Below are 21,104 nucleotides of genomic sequence, written 5' to 3'. Positions count from 1 at the left end.
GGCATCGAGGAAGGGCTCACCATCGATGGGCCTGGTCTCTACTGATCCATAACGTCCAGAGGTTGGTCAACAGATGGGTTCGTGCCAACGGTTGACCCCTGCTTTAAAACCTGTAATTTTTTGATACTTTATGAGAAATAATAATAGATTAAGGCTAAAATATTATTTAAAATTAAGCTATAAATTTAATTATAATTCAAGTATTATTTGGGATTCAGAATAAAGTTTGAGTTGAGAATTTATTCTGAATCAGGATTTTGATTTTTATCGAATCATAATTTGAGTTTTAAATATTAAACGGGTTTCAAAATAAGTGTGTATTTTAAATTTAAGTTTTATTGAATTTCGATTTTAATTTCTGAAGTTTTATCAATCTGAATTTCGATTCGAGAATTCAAATTCGGATCGGATTTGAATTTGAATTTGAATTTGAATTAGGAGTCTTATTAAATTTTGATTTTAGTTTCTAGAGTTTATTGAAAGTGGATTTCGATTTATGAATTTAGGGTAGATTTGGATTTGAATTTGGATGTAATACCCGAGAATTTCAAGGCTTTTTTCTAAAATTCTTGGATTTTAATTTTAATTCTCAAGTTCTAGCCAAGAAATCCACTAGAGGGTTTGTAGGGTTTAGAAAAAATTAAAAATGTCGAAAAGAACCCCTACACTTCCCGAGGTCTCATCGACCCCATTGAGTTTCAAATTTTCCAGAAATAATTTCTGAAGAATTTGAATTAACCCTTAAGAAATATAAATAATTACATAAATGGATGTTTACATTTGAATTTGTAAAGATTTGAATTTAAATTTAATTAAAATTTAAAGTTAATTTAGGCTTAAATGACATTTAGAATTTTAGTACAATTTAAGGTGAATTTAAAATTTTGAATCATATGTTTTTGTAAAATTTGGAGTTAGCCTTAGTGGAATTAATTAAAAATAAATGATTTAAAATGCTTAAGACTTTAAAAATATATTAATAAAAACTAATTAGGCATGATATTATTAAATTTCATTTATTAGCATTTCATATAGATTATAAATTAATTTATGATACATTTTATTTTAATTTAGAATGAATTTAACTTGAGTTTCATGGAATGGATTTAAAAAACGAACTAGAGTTTATAAAATGATAGGAGTCCATAGGTGGGCCATCACATCCTATGTGGCATCCTAATTTAAAGTTTAAAATGTTAAAAACCAAAAATAAACTTGAAAAAAAAAGTTAAAATCAAAGTTACCAAAAAATAAAGCAAGGGTTGAAAAGTCAAAACCTTTTATTTTTTTAATGAACCCCATAAGAAAAGAGACAACTTTGGAAGACCCTAGAAGGGTCCAGCAAGGGCTGGACCCATGAGGGGATTAGGAAAGAAAAAGAAAAAGAAAAAGAAAAAGAAGGGGGTTGAATAGTCAACTTGCTTGCTTGGCAAGCAAGTTGGCATTTTTAAATTAGGAAAGAGGGAGACTACATGGGTCGACCAGCCCATGCAGAGCATATTACACAGTATATAGGTAATTTATATAATATAATACATAACAAATGTATTAAACTAAGTAAATTAAATGTAATACAAAAAAAAGATATGAAAAAAAGAAAAGAGCTTAGAAAAAAATAAAGGAAAGGAAATAAATTTAATTCTTTTAGGAAGGTAACCCTTGATTAAGATCAAGAGCTGAGATTTACTCCATCTCTTGACCTCAATATAAACCCTATAAATATAGAGGAGGGGCTCAAGCTGCCCCCCTATTTGAGATTTTTTTATAGCCTTTTGTTTTCACTCTCAAAACCCTTCCTCTTCTCCTCTTTCTCTCTCCTTTTCATACTCGATCCCTAGTGTTTTCTCTTTTAAGCCAACAAGAGAGGGCTTCACGTAGTTTGAGAATGCTTAAGGAGGGTGTATACGAGGTCGTGGCACGTGTGGAATGACCAGATCATATAAAAAGACCCACAAACTCGCGTAGGAACAGTTTTTTCTGACAAAAGGTAGGTGATCTATACTCCTCTTATGAAACATAATTTGTGGTATGAATTCCATGAGTTTTTCATAAGCATAGACCCTAAAAAAACCCTCATATATGTGGGTTTGTCTTAGGGCTATCAAACTAAAGAAAAAAAAATAGTTTTTCGAGAGAAAACCTCTTTTGAAAACTTGTTTTGCTCAAAAACCGATTTCTTAAAAAAATATATAAATTTCAAAAATACATAAATTATGCTATGGGTTTTCAGCAAATATTGATTTGGATTAGTAGAGTAGGTTGTTGTAGATATTCTATAAAAATTTGGTGAATTTCCATGGTCAAAATTTTGAGATATCGCAATTTTAGTCATATCGGGTTTTTAAGAAAAAAAATTGGTAAATTTAGGAAAAATCATGAATTTCATAGTTAGATCCATGCAATTTTTAATTATAGTTGGTATATTATTTTTATGTAGATATTCTATATTTTTTGTAGATTTTTATAAATTTTATTTGCATGTAAATTCCATGAATTAGTTAATTAATTATGTATTTTACCAAATTATTTTTTGAGAAAATAAGGCATGGGTGAGACAAATACATTTTTCTGGTCAAACGACTAGGAAAAAACATGATTTGTCTCATTTAGAGTATATCAAACTTAGATGTATATTTTTATTTTAGTTTTAATTAAATTTATATCAAATAAATATTGGTGTATGGATTCGGGTGACCCAGTTTGGGCCCACCCAAATGCATAGACTCGAAATTATTGTCTTTCGTCCAAACATTCGGCTAGTAAAATGTTCGTAACTCTCTTGTCCGAAAAATTTTTGATGATCGGTTTATTGCGTTGAAAAGCTAATAAATTTTCCTACTTTCTGTGAAATTTTAAGCTTTGTTCATGAAATAAGCATGGCTCTATGGCAGTCGAAACAAAAAAGGACATGTTTATGGTAAAACGTTCATAACTTGTTCATATGGAAGAACTTTTACGAACAGTTTATGGCTACGAAAAGCTGAAAAAGTTTTATTCAATTTGCAAAAATTTTAGCTATGTTCACCGATTATAAAATTTGTTATTAATCCTATAATAGTCGGATAAAGTTAGGAGTTTCATAAATTTGAGCTGAGCTAAGGACCGAATCCTGACATTTGTAAAGTGTGCATGTATTTGGCATAATTTTTCCCCTATAATTAGCATACAAAATGTGTATGTATATATTTAGGTCTGATTTTATGCAGGGCATGACATGCCTATCATAAGGCATTGATGAATATTGAAAAGACTAAATATGTTGCATAAAAGGGGGCTAAGCGCTAATTAAGGGACCAAAGGGTCCAAACATGCAAGGCATATTGTTTAATTTCAAAGGTTGTGTTGGCTGCTTGCATGATCATATTATGATGATAACGATGATGTTGATATTGTAATTATGTGGATGCATAAAATTCATGTTTCTTTATAGCATTATCATATACATGCACATGTGTTAGCCCGAGCATGAGAATGAAAGTTTAATCGAATACAATACTTCAAAGAATGCATTTATTTTCCCAAAAGTGGCCAAATTCTTATAACTGATTCTATCATGATGTTGCATGTAAGCCATTATGGTAATTAAGAAAAACATGTGACATTAAAGTAAGGGCTTGCAAAGAGAGGGCAAGTTGTACATCCGGCTTCGTGGAACTCTATTTTTAGCACAAAAGGTTGCTCCTCCACACCCACGAAGTTAGGAGAAACCTTTGCAGTAGACTGCAACGAAGAGGGTAAGAAACTCATGAGTGAAAGTCTGACGCATTGGGTCGGTGGTATTAGATGTCTCTCTCGCTCTTGTCGTCCTGCACCCGATACTAGTGAAAGGTGCCTGGCCAGGCCAAAGCCACCCCTATATGTAAAACACTGCATGAGCCATGGTCATAAACTAGTTTTCTGCCTGTGTTATACCCATGGAGCTAAGAAGTGATAACTTAAGATGTATGTGCATTAGTTAGGCATTGCATGCATCATTGAAGAAAAAATACTTAATTAAAGATAAAAATTTATGCATGCATTCAATGGCTTCTGTATTTGGTAAGTTCATGCATTTTATTTGTTTTGGATTAATGGATTGACACACACTTGTTTAATTTAGTAAATTGAATGCGTATGTTAGTTGTGCAAGTGTTTTAGTTAATTTTTAATTTTAAATTATGAAAAGTCTAATGGAATACCTACCTCGTATTCTATTTTACAAGTCTAATATATTTTACTCTATTGAGACATTTTATGTATAACCCTATGTGGTTTAATGTTTTTCAGGTGATGAGTAGAAGCTTACATGCGAAGGCAAGAGGTTGCGATGGGAACTGAGCCTACTTTCTTATACCTCCGAAGATTTTGGACTCTGATTAATTCTTAAATTTTAATTTAAGGATGAATGTAATGAATTATGGATATTGTGGACTTTAAGTTATTTTATGCATGGTTAATCATTCGCTAAATTTTTAATTCCACAATTGTACGATTGTAAATGTTCATGTGAAGTAGCATGCCAAATTTTAGACCCGATGAGTTTTTTCGCTGTATTTGTTAAAGTATTTCAAAAAAAAAAATCCACTATTTTTCAAGTTATAAAAATTAGGGTGTTACATCCGCTTTGCCGAAAAAAGTAAAGATGAGGAGGGAGAGGTACCGCTTGTTGTAGTTGCGGTGTTGTCCGATCGAAGGGGATTTCAGCATGTTGACCATGAGCACTCCAACGATCTGACATGGGGTAGGGAAAACCATCCTTCACTGCTCTCTGAGTTGAATCCATTGATAAATCTAGGATCTTGCAGGACTGTTCCTTAAAAATGTTGGATTGAATGAATCGAGGTGAACCCTCCCCTTCTTAAAAGGATCTTTCCTCGAACTTCACAATATCGATTATTAAGGAGAACAACCTAAGGCTCTGATACTAAATTGATGCAATAGACATAAGGATCTCTCTTGTCCCCTACAAGATTCGACACCCTAACGTAGCTACGAAACTAAGAAACTAGAAAAACAGAAAAAATAACAAAAATGCTAAAAAATTTAACTAAAAACATAAAATAATAATATCCATTAATTCTCTGAACTCTAAAGTGTGATTTACATGGGGCTCTATCTTTTTATAGGTGAGGTCTCCCAATTCACTACAAGAAAATTGTTAATTAGCGGAAATTAGCGACGGATTTTTTCCGTCGCTACTTAGCGACAGATTAGCTAGAGATAGAATCTGTCGCTAATTTGCGACGGATTAGCGAAGAAACGACTTTTATCGCTAATCTGTCGCTACTTAGCGACGGATTAGCGACTGCATGTTTTTGTCGCTACTTTTGATTACAAGAACACCATTTTAGCGACGGATTTAGAGAGGGAACTCTGTCGTCGCTAATCCGTCGCTAATTAGCGACGGCGTAGCGACAAAATATATTCCGTCGCTTTTTTGGTATTTGGGTTTCGCGACGGCTTAGCGACGGAATTTTTCCGTCGCTAAATGTCGCGTAAATCCCTAATCCCATCCCTCTTTCTCTTTTCCCTGTTTCGCTGTATTGCTCCCTCCCGCCGCCCGTCGGCTCTCGCCACCGTCCGGCCACCGCCGCTCCCCGTCCACCGCTCGCCAGCCGGCGCTCGCCAGCTGCCGCTCCCCGTCAACCTCCCGCCACCGTCCGGCGAAGCGCAGGTAATATTCTTCTTCTTCTTCTTCTTCTTCTTCTTCTTCTTCTTCTTCTTCTTCTTCTTCTTCTTCTTCTTCTTCTTCTTCTTCTTCTAAACGCAGGGGGTACGCCCCTTCCCTGCCGGAAACGGAGGGGGTTTAACCCCCTGCCGTGCTTTCCGGCAGGGGGGGTCGACCCCCTGCGTTTCCGGCAAGGGGGGTCGACCCCCTGTCGGAAAGGCATGGGGGGTCGACCCCCTGCCGGAAACGCATGGGGGGTCGACCCCCTGCCGGAAACGCATGGGGGGTCGACCCCCTGCCGTAAAGGCACGGCAGGGGGTCAACCCCCCATGCCGGAACTGCCTTTCCGGCAGGGGGTTTAACCCCCTTCCCTGCCGGAAAGGCAGGGGGTTTAACCCCCTGCCGTGCTTTCCGGCAGGGGGGGTCGACCCCCTGCGTTATGCTGCCTAAGTGACTTGTCAAAAAAAAATTTCTGTTTTTGAATGCCTATGCTGCCTATATGAATCGTTTGAAAAATAAAATCTGTAGTAGGAATAACATGCTGCCGATGTGTATTGCTTTTGAAAAAAACAATCTGTTATGAGATATATTATGCTGTCTATGTGAATTGATTTCAAAAAAATCTGTTTTTTAATGCATATGCTGCCTATGTAAATCAGTTTGAAAAAAAAATCTTTAGTAGGAATACTATGTTGCCTATGTGTTTGTTTTTAGAAAAAAAATTTGTTATGAGATACCTACGTTGCCTATGTGATCTGTTTTGAAAAGAATTTTTGTTATGGATACCTATGCTGCCCATGTGATCTCTTTTTAAAAAAAAAAAAAGTTATTATGTGATCCCTATGTTGTCCATGTGATTAGCTTGAAAAAAAATTTGTAATATGTGTATATAAGATGTCCATATGGTTTTAAGTGTAGTTTGCATATATGTTGTCCATATGGATTTTAAGTTGAAATTTTTTTTGTAATGTATATATACAAGTTGTCCATGTTGTTCAATTTGTTAGTTTGTTAATGTCTACTGGTAGTTAGTTTTACTTCAATTTGTTTTCTTGAAATCTGGTTAGTTAGAGTATTTCAATCTATTAGTCTTTTATAATTATATTTTTCTTAGATAGATTGGTATTTAATGTTCTCACAATCAGTTAGTTAGATTAGGGCTATTTGAATTCTTTATGATAGTGGTGGTTAAACGGAGTTCACATCTTTTCTAGTAAACTAATTGATTGATTTACTATTCCTTTGCTAAGTAGTTCAGATTAGAAATTGTCTATGACTTTATGTTAGTCGACTGGTTCAACATGTTATAGCTGGTTTGTTAAATTAGCATCTTCTAGTTAGATTTGGCTTAACATATATACTATTTTTCTTTTCTCTTCTTTCAATTAGTTAGAGTTGTTTTAATTTGTTTTAATTTTTTTAGTTAGTGTTTCATCTTGTTTCATGATTAGTTAGTTTGTTACTTAATTTGTTTTGTTTTTGTGCAGATTTTTCAACGGAACCAACTCGTGCTCGGCCACCTGTGGTAAGTAAATGACAAAAACAATGCAAATCGGGTAAATACCCGTGGTGAGTAAGTGATGCAAACGTATCACATGTTATTTAATTTATTGAATGCAGCACTTTATTGTTCACACACTCACTTAGTTGTTGATATCTAGGACTGCTTTGTTGGAGTTCGGAGATCATGCTGAGCATGATTTTAATGTAGAAATATGGAAGTGTTCTTATTTTTGGAGTACGGAGTCCATGCTAAGCATGGTAGTAGTTAGTGAGATATTGAAGTGTGTTTGCTGCAGGTACATGTTTGCCATTTATTTGATATGAATGATTATGATGTATTGCAATGTTTGATGTAATTGTATCAATGTTTGCATGTAGTTACTTTCAATTTGATTTTGACTTCCATGTGAAATTTTATAATAAAAGCATGCTTCAAATGATTGTATCATGTCATTAATAGTTTGCACATGAAAATATTAAGTTATCAATGCATGCATCAAAATTCTTGTTATTGTTTGACATAGTATATTGCATGATAAATTTGATATTTTCTTCATCGTCGCATTCTGATTCTTTTTTTCTTAATTCGTTAGGATACTATTCGTAACATCATACGACAGAATGACTGCAAACCGTGAATGGATGTACCGTAGGATAGTGGACAATGAGTTATTGCATGAATATATGGATGGTGTCGATAGTTTTATTGAATTTGCAACGGCGAGTGTCAGTACGGTAGATCCCACAGGTCGGATTAGGTGTCCCTGCAAGATTTGTAAGAATAATCGATTTGTCGAACCTCATGGCGTTAGACATCACCTATACAGGAAGGGTTTTGTGAGTGATTATCAGAACTGGGCGTTTCATGGAGAAGAATTTAGAAACGATTTTGATGCACGGGTGAATGTGGTGCACGATAATCCATATACGAATTTGATATTTGATGCTGCAGGAACAGAACTGGGTTCTGCTATGAGTTCTAGTGATGTAAGAACTGGCGTAGATGAAGAATCACCAAACGATGCAGCTAGTAGATTTTATGATTTACTTAAAGATGCTGATGAGCCACTTTGGAACGGTTGTGAGAGTCACACTATCTTGTCTGCAGTTCTTCAACTAATGAATTTGAAGTCCGAGTATAATTTGAGTCAATCATGTTTTGACCGTTTGTGCATGATTGTGAAGAGTATGTTGCCTAAAGATGAGAAATTGCCACAAAATTTCTATCGTGCGAAAGTTATGGTCAACGCTCTAGGTATGGGTTACAAAAAGATTGATGCTTGTCCAAATCACTGCATGTTGTATTTCAAGGAGCAGGAAAACGACATATCATGCCCGTCATGTGGGCATCCTCGGTTCAAGCCAAAGACAAGAGGCAATGGTAGCACGAGATCAAAGGAAGTTTCATACAAGTCGCTCCGCTACTTTCCTATCACTCCTAGATTGCAGCGATTGTATATGTCTTCAAAGACAGCTAAACACATGAGATGGCATGCAAATAAAGTTTGACACGATGAAAACAAGATCACGCATCCTGTTGACGCTGAAGCTTGGAAGCACTTTGATTGTACTCATCAGAACTTCGCAATGGAAGTGCGAAATGTTAGACTCGGTCTATGTACAGATGGATTTAATCCATTTGGGGGTAGATCAACTCCATACTCATGCTGGCCAGTATTTGTAACTCCATACAACCTTCCACCAAGCTTGTGTATGAAACGTCCAAATCTTTTCTTGTCTCTGTTGATCCCTGGTCCGACCTCACCTGGCCAAAATCTTGATGTATATCTAAGGCCATTGATTGATGAATTAAAAGTACTGTGGATGACGGTGTTACCACGTATGATGCCCACAAAAAACAAAATTTCAACATGAAGGCCGCTGTTCTATGGACAATCAGTGACTTCCCTGCATATGGTATGTTATCTGGTTGGAGCACACATGGGAGGTTGGCTTGTCCGTACTGCATGGAGGATTCCAAAGCTTTTAGATTGAGGCATGGAAGGAAGCCTTGCTGGTTTGATTGCCATCGTCGATTTCTACCCAGCAATCATCCGTTCCGACGTCAAAAGAATGCATTTACAGCAGGCACAACTGAAATGGATGGTCCATCCTCAAGATTGTCTGGCATAGAGATTTTAAGAAGATTGCGATACTTTCCAGATGTATTAACAGATGCCCGCAGTCCTACACCCTTCCGTGGATTTGGGAAGGAACACAATTGGACGAAAAAATCTATTTTTTGGGAACTACCGTATTGGCCGACCCTATTGATACGACATAATTTGGATGTGATGCATGTAGAGAAAAATGTGTTTGATAATGTGTTCAATACAGTAATGAATATTAAAGGAAAAACGAAGGATAATCCGAAGGCCCGTATGGATTTAAAATTAATATGTAAAAGACCAGAATTGGAACTCAAAGAGTATAATGGCAAAGTACTGAAACCAAAGGCGAAGTACGTGCTCGGACCTGATCAAATAAAACATGTATGTCAATGGTTGAGACAACTGAGATTTCCAGATGGATATGTCTCTAACATTGCTCGGGCTGTGAAGATTGACGATGGACAGTTATATGGGTTGAAGAGCCATGATTGTCATATCTTTATGCAACGATTGATACCCCTAGCATTCCATGATATGTTAGACAAACCTATATGGGGGGTATTGTCTGAGTTGAGCGGATTTTTCAGAACATTGTGCGCATCGGAGGTCATTGTATCAGATGTAAAGAATCTCGAGGACTCTGTCATCACCACTGTTTGTCTGTTAGAAAAGATATTTACGCCAGCATTTTTCGATGTTATGGAACATTTGATCATACATTTGCCATATGAACTAAGGGTTGGTGGCCCTGTGCAATATCAATGGATGTACCCATTTGAAAGGTATATGTTTTTTTATATTTGTCTCTTTAATGACAGATATTTAAAATTTGAAATGTATATTCTTGTCAGATGCATGTTCGACCTAAAAAAAAAGGTTCGTAATAAAGCAAGAGTAGAAGGCTCTATTTGTGAGGCGTACACTTTAGAAGAGATTTCAAATTTCTCATCTATGTACTTCGAACCTCATATTTCAACACGTTACACATGCCCGCCCCGTAACGATGATGGAGAACAAGTAACTGTAGCTGACAAGCTGTCGATATTTCAACGACTTGGGCATGCATTTGGTAGTTGCCGATCAAGGCTATTGATAGATCGAGAGCAAGATGCAACACACATCTATATTCTTTTTAATTGTTCAGCGATCGACCCATACATCGAGTAAGTATATGTATATGCAACTCAATTATAAATCCTTTTATGTTCTATATGTGGATACATGGCTCGGTAATATAAGTATTTGTGGTTTGCAGACGATTTGATCTGGAGTTGCAAAGCAAAGTTTCACATCTCACTAATGCAGAAGTACAAAAAGAACGTGAAACTAAGTTTGTGGAGTGGTTGAAACAGTTGGTAAAGAAGCTAACATAAATTTTGTACTTATAAACAACACTAAGTTACTTAATTGATCGTGATCACAATAATTGTTTATGTCTGTGCGTAGGTTCGCCATGGTGATGTTAAAGATCAAGGAATATGTGATTTAGAAAATGGTCCGACCAAAGTTGTGCAATGCTACAACGGGTATATCGTAAATGGTTATCGATTCCATACAAAAGACTACGGTATAAACAAATCAACGATAAATAGTGGCGTGTGTGTCAAGGGTAGCAGCTACGGTGAAAATGAACATGATTACTACGGTGTTATAGAGGAAATAATGGAGTTGACTTACTTAGGCATGAATAACAGGGTTACGGTATTCAAGTGTCATTGGTTTGATCCAACTGCAACAAGACTCGACAAAGCTTCAGGCATTGTGGAGGTGAATCATAAATCCAGGTTTGGAACATATGAACCATTCATATTAGCCTCGCAAGCTCAACAAGTTTATTATACTTCATATCCGAGTATAAAAAAGTCAGATAGAAATGAATGGTGGGCAGTTTGCAAGGTGAAATCCAAACTATACCCCGAGTATGATCAGTTACAAGAAGATGAGTTAGCTGAAGACAGTGATTACTATCAATCAGATGATGTCTGTGACTTCGCTTATGGTCACGATGTTGCGCATGATATGCATGTCATATCTCCATTGGCTGATGAAACATTCATAGAGGAATGTGATCCAAATGATGTACCAAGTGGATGGGCAAACAATGAAGAAGAAGAAGAAGAAGAAGAAGAAGAAGAAGAAAGTCAAACTAGTGACGAGGAAGAATTCTCAAGCTAGTGAGCAAAATCTTATACTAGAAACCTCTATTTAAATGCATTGTAATACTTGATGTGAGTTGTATTGCAATACTTGGTGTGAATGATTAAAAATTTTATTTCAATGTATTGTAATACTTGATACGAATGATTCGAATGCATTGTAATACTTGATGTGAATGATTTCAATTATCTGAATGTATTATAATTTATGCAATTAACGAATGATTTGAATTAGTGCAATACTTGATGTCAATGATTTGAATTATTTGAATGCATTGCAATGCTTGATGTGAATGACTTGAATGCATTGTAATACTTGATGTGAATTATTTGAATGTATTGTATGACATATGTTATTTGTTAGAATATGGTTCGTGGAGGTTATAGTGGTCGTTCATCCAGTAGTAGCCAGGCTCAACCTTCATCTTCACGGGCTCCTGTGATAGGTATATCATATAACTAATTAGATGCTTGATTAGTTCAAATGCACATTCTGAGAACTTGGTGTGTATTTTTTTACAGATGATGTTGCGCCTGTACACGACCCACCTACACCAGTTGATCGCACAAGTCAACAGCCAACACAGGAAACAGGGTCTTCACAGGCTGGCACAAGAAGACTCATTCGAATAGTGTATATCGATAATCGACCGTAAGTATTTTGTTTTCAATTATTGCATATCTTTTAAATATTTTATATTGATATTTACTGTGTAACAATTCATGTGCAGCACGAGGTTTGAGCCACAAGAAGTAGTACGGGAGATTAGGAATTCACTTCTTCAACATCTACCAGGACCAGTTGCTCAATGGAAAGAGTACCCAAAGGAGGTATTAGACAGATTGTGGTCCTCATTCATGGTATACAGTTGTTCCTCATAGTTAATGTGTTTCATATTTAATTTATTTAAGCAATGTCTACTAACTTTCTGAAAATATTTGTAGGCTTCGAATCGCTTTGCAACTACGGTGGAAGAAAATGATGCAAGGAAGGTGTGGCAGAAGGTGGCTGTCAATCGATTTGCAGACATGCTGCACACTATGAAGACTGCAGCAAAAAAAGCATCTGGCGTAGTAGATGATCCATTATTGTGGAAGGGCCATGGTCCTATTACTATCAGGAGAGATTACTGGGATGAAATGTGCGATATGTGGGCGGGAGATGCATTTAAAAATCGCTCTGCGAAGGCTTCACAAAATCGATCGAAGATGCCCGAAGCCCATCTACACACAGGTGGATCTAAGACATTTGGGAGCCACCTAAAGAAAATGGTAACTCATCAATATATAATATTAATTTTATAAGTATAGTTGCAAATTTGTGTACTAAATCTTTTGTCATTTAACTTCGCAGGAAGCAGAAAAAGGAGGCAGTGTACCATATAAGGATGTGTTTGTAGAAACACATAAACGGAAGACCACGGGAGTCTTCGTATCAGAGAAGGCGAGAACGACAACGGTATGTATTAATTCTATTAATAATCATTGCAATATATATGCAAGTCATCATAATGTTATCATTAATTATTAATGAATACTTTAAACATTATTTTGTAGGAGGCATATGAGCAACAAATGGTAGAGCGATATGGTGAAGACGCTACTCAGCATCCATCATTTGATCCTACAGCATGGGTGACTGCAGCAGGTGAACCCAAAAAAGGTCGCGTGTTCGGGTTTGGGAGTAATATGAACACTTCACCAGTTATTGGTTCTTCCAGTTACGGCTCACCAACTTCTTGCGCCGACATAAGCTCCAAGCAGCCGACTATTCTTTCCGGTGATGATGTACGCGAGATCATTAATGAATCACTGAATAACTACTTCCAATACACCGTCGCCCCCTTTCTCCGAAATGAGATCAAGGCCGCTGTTCAGGATAGGGGATCTTCGATTCCAGGTCCCTCTCAGGTATAATCACATATATAGTTTTTTTGACTATCTTAAAGCACATCTGAGCATGGTAGAATCACATATAGAGTTTTTCTAGATGCCTTAGAACACATATGAACATGCTATAATCACATATTCAATTTTTTTACTGCCTTAGCACACATATGAGCATGATAGAATCACATATAAAGTTGCTTTGCCTGCCTTAGAGCACATATGAGCATGCTATATTCACATATTCAATTTTTTTACTGCCTTAGCACACATACGAGCATGATCGAATCACATATATAGTTTTTTGCCTGCCTTAAAGCACATCTGAGCATGGTAGAATCACATATAGAGTTTTTTTATATGCCTTAGAACACATATGAACATGCTATAATCACATATTCAATTTTTTGACTGCCTTAGCACACATATGAGCATGATAGAATCACATATATATATATATTTAACTTTTTGTCTGTCTTAGAGCACATATGAGCATGATAGAATCACATATAAAGTTTTTTTGATTGCATTAGAACACATATGAGCATGCTATAATCACATATTCAGTTTTTTGACTGCCTAAGAACACATATGAGCATATTATAATCACATATTCTGTTTTTTGACTGCCTTAGCACACATATGAGCATGCTATAATAACATATAGAGTTTTTTAACTGCCTTAGAACACATATGAACATGTTATATATCATTTATGATAGAATCACATATAAAATTTTTGGCTTTGCCTGCCTTAGAGCACATATGAGCATGCTATATTCACATATTCAATTTTTTTACTGCCTTAGCACACATACGAGCATGATCGAATCACATATATAGTTTTTTGCCTGCCTTAAAGCACATCTGAGCATGGTAGAATCACATATAGAGTTTTTTTAGATGCCTTAGAACACATATGAACATGCTATAATCACATATTCAATTTTTTGACTGCCTTAGCACACATATGAGCATGATAGAATCACATATAGAGTTTTTTTATTGCCTTAGATCACACATGAGCACATGATAGAATCACATATAGTGTGTAATTTATTTCATTATATTTTGTTTATCAATACTGACTGTTCTTTTCTTGTGTAGGCTGCTAGCGATAATCAGGGTAGTGGAGCTGAAGGGACAGATAAAGACAATGAACAAGAAGACGCACAAAATCTTGGCGATGATTAGAGGACTTTGTTGAAGAAGTTCTATTTTTTTTATTTTTCCTAATTGTAATTGTTGAATTGTAAATAATTAAACTTCTTAGTTTTAAGGTGGAACGATTAATTATTATAGATACTTGTTATATGAATTTTTTTGTGTGGTTTGTTTTTTATTTACAGGAAATATAAATTGTACAGGAAATATAAATTGTACAGTTCTCCGTAATTAATTTTTAAATAATTTTTTTTTGATTTTTTTTCGTTTTTGCGACGGATTAGCGACGGATGATTCCGTCGCTATTCATATTAATCTAGCGACGGCTTAGCGACGGAATTAAATCCGTCGCCACGCCGTGGTCGTCGTTTAGTACCGGCGGATTGGTGACGGAATATAGCGCTCGTTATTCCGTCGCAATTAGCGACGGACTTGGCGACGGAATTATTCCGTCGCCAGTTAGCGTCGAAATATTCGCGACGTAAGCATACTGTCGCCGCGTTGTCGCTAATCCGTCGCTAACATGGTTAGCGACGGATTAGCGACGGAAGGTGGTCGTCGCTAATCTACTGCTTTGTTGTAGTGATTCTAATTCAAGGAAACTACCTAATTTGATAAACTCTTAAAAAGATAAAACTTATCTTAATTAAGATATGGATCAAGTATAATAATTCAATATCCAACACATCATCTAAAAAATAAAAAAATATCCAAACTAGAATAATATGGATCATTAGGGATCCAATAAAAATGGGGACCAGGTAAGCTGCATCAATGTGTTTGTAAGGTACTTGATGTTTTTTTTCTTCCCACTCTTTGGGTAGTGCTTGATTCTTTTATTGCATGCTGTTCAGTAGATTTTTGTGAAATGGGACGTGTGATTTCTGAAGGAGTTGGGCTCTTTTAGATTTTGATTGGGGGTCTTGGACTCATTTTCATGTTAATATTGAACAAACTTTGTGTGTGTGTGTGTGTGTGTGTGTGTGTGTTCCCGTCGTTCAGTCGTTGTTATGTTACCGATTTTGGGATGAACAAAGTTAGATTCTTAAATGGGTGTTGTTTCTGTTATATCTAGTAACATTTGGGCTTGATTTTACCTGGTGTTTCTGAGTTTAGGATCAGTAGAAATACTCGGTGGTAGTTATTTAGTGTTTTATTACATTCTCTGATTCATGAAATGCACATTTCCTGGGAGCTCAATGTAGAGATTCCTTCTCTCTATGTTTGGATTGTTAGAGTTCATTTATGCTGCTACTATGATTAGCCCGTTTCACTCCTATTGCGTATGTAGTGGCATCTGCCTTAATTGTCTTGATGCTTGTGAACCATGATCAAGGTGTTGTGATGTTTCAAGGTGGTGTGATCCAGTAAGATCTTACGTGGTTGGTCTAAGAGAGTTGATTGGTTATCTTTGGCATTGATGCCTCTCGCTTGGTGCAGATATGCACTTATATTCATTGGAACAAATGGAGAGACCCATTTCTATACGGCGGCATTGGTTTCTTGCGTACAAAACTTCCCAAAGAACAGAGGTCCGATAGTTGGAATTCTGAAAGGATTTGCAGGCCTAAGCGGAGCTATTTTAACTGAGATATATGCATTGATAAATTCTCCTGATAAAGCAACAATGATATTTATGGTTGCTGTTGGACCTACCATGGTAAGCATTGGCCTAATGTTCATTGTCCGGCCTGTTCGAGGGCACAGACAAGCTTGTGCTTCTAGCAGCTTATTTGATGGGTGTCATGCTCTTGGAAGATTTGGTGGATGCGAGTAGATTGGTAGTGATTATATTCACTTTTCTGTTGTTCGTGCTTCTATTGCTTACTGTTGTCATACCATTGTCGTTGAGCTTTTACTCACAGATAGGATCAGATGTTGAAGAAAGTCTACTGACACAGCCTCAGAAAGAAGACTGGTAATGCAAGGCAATCTGTGGATGCCAATGAGGCGATACTTAGTGAGGTTGAGGATGAAAAGCCTAGGGAGGTGGATTTGCTCCCTACATTGGAGAGATAAAAGAGAATTGCGCAATTGCAGACACGTCTTCTTCAGTCAGCGGCTGATGGGGCTGTAAGGGTCAAGAGGAGAAAAGTGCCACAGAGAGGAGAAGACTCTACCTTGATGCAGACATTAATCAAGGCAGATTTTTTGGCTGATATTGTTTTATCTTCTTCTGGGTTCAGGATCAGGTTTGACAGTCATCAATAATCTGGGTCAGATGAGCCAGTCCTTGGGTTACGATAATACACAAATTTGTATCAATGATTGGCATCTGGAACTTTATTGGACGTGTTGGTGGAGGGTACTTCTCTGAAATTGCTAGGTAAGTTCATTGATCCATCAGTATATTTTGCAAAAATCTCATTGTTCATCTCTATAGTTTATTGAACTGATTTGCCTGGACAACTCCAATACTAGGATAGACATTTACAAGTTCTCTATCCACCAGCATGCAAAACAAATTTCAACTTTTTTGCTGATGCAATTATATACTTGATGGTTTTTGCGTGCTTTTCTTAATATCTTTCTTCTGTATCAAGCGTTCATGCAAGTGAGAAATTTAATAACTGCATATATTATTTAAGACGAATGTGATGGTTTTTCTTAAGATTGTGCACTGCTTACTGTTCAAGATCTTTGTCATTAATTTTTGTTATAGGATTATCAGCTTATCTGCATCCATATCTATCGATACTTTCCTTTTCTAAGCTAATGTTATGAATTGCAGGGACTATGCATATCCAAGGCCAGTGGCATTGGGTGTATCACAGACAGTAATGGCAATTGGTCACTTTTCTGTTGGAATGGCATGGCCTGGGGCCATGTATGCAGGAACTTTGTTGATTGGTCTTGGGTATGGAGCCCATTGGGCAATTGTGCCTGCTGCTGCTTCTGAATTATTTGGATTGAAAATTTTTGGTGCCTTGTACAATTTCCTCACCTTGGCAAATCCTGCGGGTTCATTGGTTTTTTCTGGGTTGATCGCAAGCAATATTTATGATTCTGAGGCAGAGAAGCAGGCTCACATGCATCACCATCCCTGGGGTTCATCAGCCATCCTAGTGAAGATGTTGCTTGGTGCTTTCAATGTAGAAGAGTTGCTCAAATGTGATGGTGATGTTTGTTTCTTCCTTGCATCAATAATCATGTCAGGACTATGCATTGTTGCTGTTATCTTGAGCATGATTCTTGTCTATGGGACCAAGGTTGTGTATTCTAGTCTCTATGGGAAATCACGTTCATGAAGCACTTGGTGGAGGAAGAACAAACAGGAGCATACCTATTGAATTGAGTTAATCCGAAGTTGAGGTTGCTTCAATCAATCACGTGACCTGCACTATGATATTTCACTGGAATAAGTACCAATTGACAGCTCTTGCACCTACAGAGACATTGCTCATAGATTTATTCTGTTTGAGCTGTCTAACAAAAGTCAAAGTCTGTCCTATTGAGAAAGGGAACAGAGCATACATTTCATCGAGATAAATGCATCAACCACAGATGATGTTTTCATTGTTTCTGAATATTTTATTTTGTTCATAAAGATTGTGTAAATGATATGGCCCTGTACCTTATCTTTTATGATTTATTTTCTTACATTTAAAGTCTTTGTAATTTATTTATGGTTTTTGCATTTGTATATAAAAAAATATGAATTTTTATTTTTTTCTCAAATTACCCAAAAAATAAATATTTTTTTGTACTTGGATCCAATTTGAGATCCATATTTAGGGTTAAAATCCATATTTTTTTTGATAAATTTTATAATTAGATCCAATATGACCCTGGTTAAAGCATTTATATATAAAAAATATCAATTCTTATTTTTTTTATCAAATTACCCAAATTTTAAATATTTTTTAGTTTTTAAATCCAATCCGAGATCTATATCCGAAGTCAAAATCTATAATAAACATGTTAAAACACTTATATAGTTGGGCCGATCGAGTTGTACGATCTAAAATGAAGTTATCTGACCCATTATCCATGTGTGTCTATGTTGCCTGCACAACGTAAAAACAAACATTGGACTTTAGAACACAGATTTAGTGTACAGTCGAAACAAACGTTAGATGAAGAACAATTGTTAAAGAACAGACAAAACTGGTGTTCTGTCTGTTTTGTTCATTTGTTCCATCTAATCTTAGACAAACCATCAAATATACTCTCAGGGACTCATCAAACTTTCTCCCAATCTCTGCCTCTTGGCTTTCACTCTCTCAAAAGCACCAAACTCCATCATTTTCTGCCTCTGGTGACAAAAATCTGGTTTCTAGAGAATATTTCATTCACGATTTCCTTGTCGGGGTGTGGGTGGGTGGGTGGGGGGGGGGGGGGAGGACTACCGATTGAGTTTTTTTGTGTGGGAGGATGTTGGCTTAGCAGACTGAACCATGGCTAGATTGGCAATGGACACTGTTTTGGGAGCTTCTGCTCAGCTGAGAAGCAACCATCTAATGAAAGGCCAAGATTGAGTTTGAGATCTTTTGAGTGTTTCTTCTATGGTGCAGGAGCGTCCACATTCCAACCATCTCCAGCCATGAGTTTCTGCAAGAGATCCATATAAATACTGATTTTGGAGCTCGAAAACCACATCTCATTCCCGAGGACTAATCGGGCATCGGACGCATAAGCCATCCAATGGTGGTGGGTGGGACGGACACATAATCCATATGATGGTGGCGGGTGGGATAGACGCATAATCCATCGGATGCAAAAGGGTGAAGGAATTTTTTTTATAAAAAATAGTATTTTTTTTAGAAAAACTTTTCTTTTAAATTTTTTTCTCTCGTTTGGAACAGTTGAAAAAGATATACTTTTTTCTTTTCTACTTTCACATTTCCTACTATTTTCTCACTTCCAAATGTGCCCTAAGGGTACGTTTGATGGCTTGTGCAAGGTTGGACAAAATGAGCAAAAAACTCTAATAACTGTTCCAAGTCCAATGTTTGTTTGGACCGTACTCAAATGCTATGTTTCAAATGTCCGTTGTTTGATGATGATGTGCGGACAACTTGGACAGTCATGGATAATGGGTTGAATTACTTCATTTTGGATTGTATGACCCGATCCGTTCACAATTTAACATGTTTTAACAAGTTTATTATGGTTTTTTGCCCGGATATAGATCCAATTACGAAATTAGATCTAAAATCCAATTAAATATCTTATTATAGCATAATTATAGAGGGTCTATCCAACCATGCTCAAAGACAGAAATATTGTTCATATTTTTTTCTGCATGATAGAAATCAACTAAGAATGGAAAATAACTAATTCCCCAATCAAACAGAGTTGTTATTAACCCCAAATGATTTTCAAAGATTTGCCATATAGTACCAACTCCCCCACACCACCCATTCATAAAAAACAATAACAATCAAATATTGGCTATTTCAATGATGGCTCATTGGCAGCTACAAGAATGACAACCAACCAACCTAATCAAACAGAGTTGTTATTAACCCCAAACGATTTCCAAAGGTTTGCCATAGCACCAACTCCCCCACATCACCCATTTATAAAAAAACAATAACACTCAAATATTAGCTATTTCAATGATGGCTCATTGGCAGCTCTAAGAATGGCAAACAACCAACCTAATCAAAGAGAGTTGTTATTAACCCCAAACAATTTCCAAAGGTTTGCCATATCACCAACTCTCTGCACCACCCATTTATAAAAAAACAATAACACTCTTATTTCAATGACGGTTCATTGGCAACTATGCATTCTCATCCTGCTATTTTCAATGATACATCTTCAAAAAGTAACTTCTCCCGTATCCCGCAATTCATTGCAATGCCATTCACAACATTTTCCTACCACCAACACAAAATTGAAATTGATATTTTTAACCCTATCCTATGACCAAGATAAAATATCAAATCCATCCACTAAACTCAAGGGCAAACATATCTGAAGCTTCAATTTTCCTGTTGAGGTGATAGATATCCATGTGTTCAGGAATTGGAAGCTCCCTGCAGCCTATTGTTGTAAGAAGGGTGGACTTTCCACATCCATTCAACCCAAGCAAACCATAGCCCCTGGAAACAAAATGACAGAAGAATCTTCATCAAAAGAATCTCCCGGGTTGATGAAAGAGAATTAAAAAAACCAATCACATGATTCTAACCAAAACAAAACCCAACCGGAACACAATTTTTTCAATTGAAATGAACACAAAAAAAAATCCAATTAAACAGAGCATAAGAAAATTAACTATGTAGGAGCTCTTACGAGTACATCTGCCAAATGAAAAAAAAAATCCAGAAGAGAAATCCCCAAAACAAAACCAACAATGCTTATTCACCAAGTGCTCACTCAAATATAAAAAAGCACTCACAGAAGAGGAGGAGCAGGAGAACCATTGTGCTTTCTCGTTTTCCTCACTTCGAAGTTCCTCTATCTTTTACACTTGAGTAGCCAAGCTTCAACTTGTTGAATAGATGATCGGGTATGCTCCGCTGCGGTGAAGAGAGAGAGAGAGAGAGAGAGAGAGAGAGAGAGAGAGAGAGAGAGAGAGAGAGAGAGAGAGAGGTTGGGAAGCCAGACTCCATCGATCGAGCTCCACCACGGTGAAGAGAGGGTCGGGCAGGCTCTGGACATGGAGGGAGGGGCCGAGGGGCGTCG

At 36.6% G+C, this 21,104-nt stretch overlaps 1 pseudogene; it reads left to right on the top strand.

Annotated features, from left to right (window-relative positions):
• Window positions 1-17,716, top strand: part of LOC149840480 (protein NUCLEAR FUSION DEFECTIVE 4-like) — a 45,139-nt pseudogene extending 27,423 nt beyond the window's left edge.
• The last annotated feature ends 3,388 nt before the right edge of the window (window positions 17,717-21,104 follow it).

The sequence above is a fragment of the Nuphar pumila genome, chromosome 4 (genome assembly GCF_984573655.1).
Source record: "Nuphar pumila chromosome 4, dmNupPumi1.hap1.1, whole genome shotgun sequence".
NCBI lineage: Eukaryota > Viridiplantae > Streptophyta > Magnoliopsida > Nymphaeales > Nymphaeaceae > Nuphar > Nuphar pumila.
Note: the sequence above shows the minus strand (reverse complement) of the source record. Positions and strands in the feature narration are given on the sequence as shown.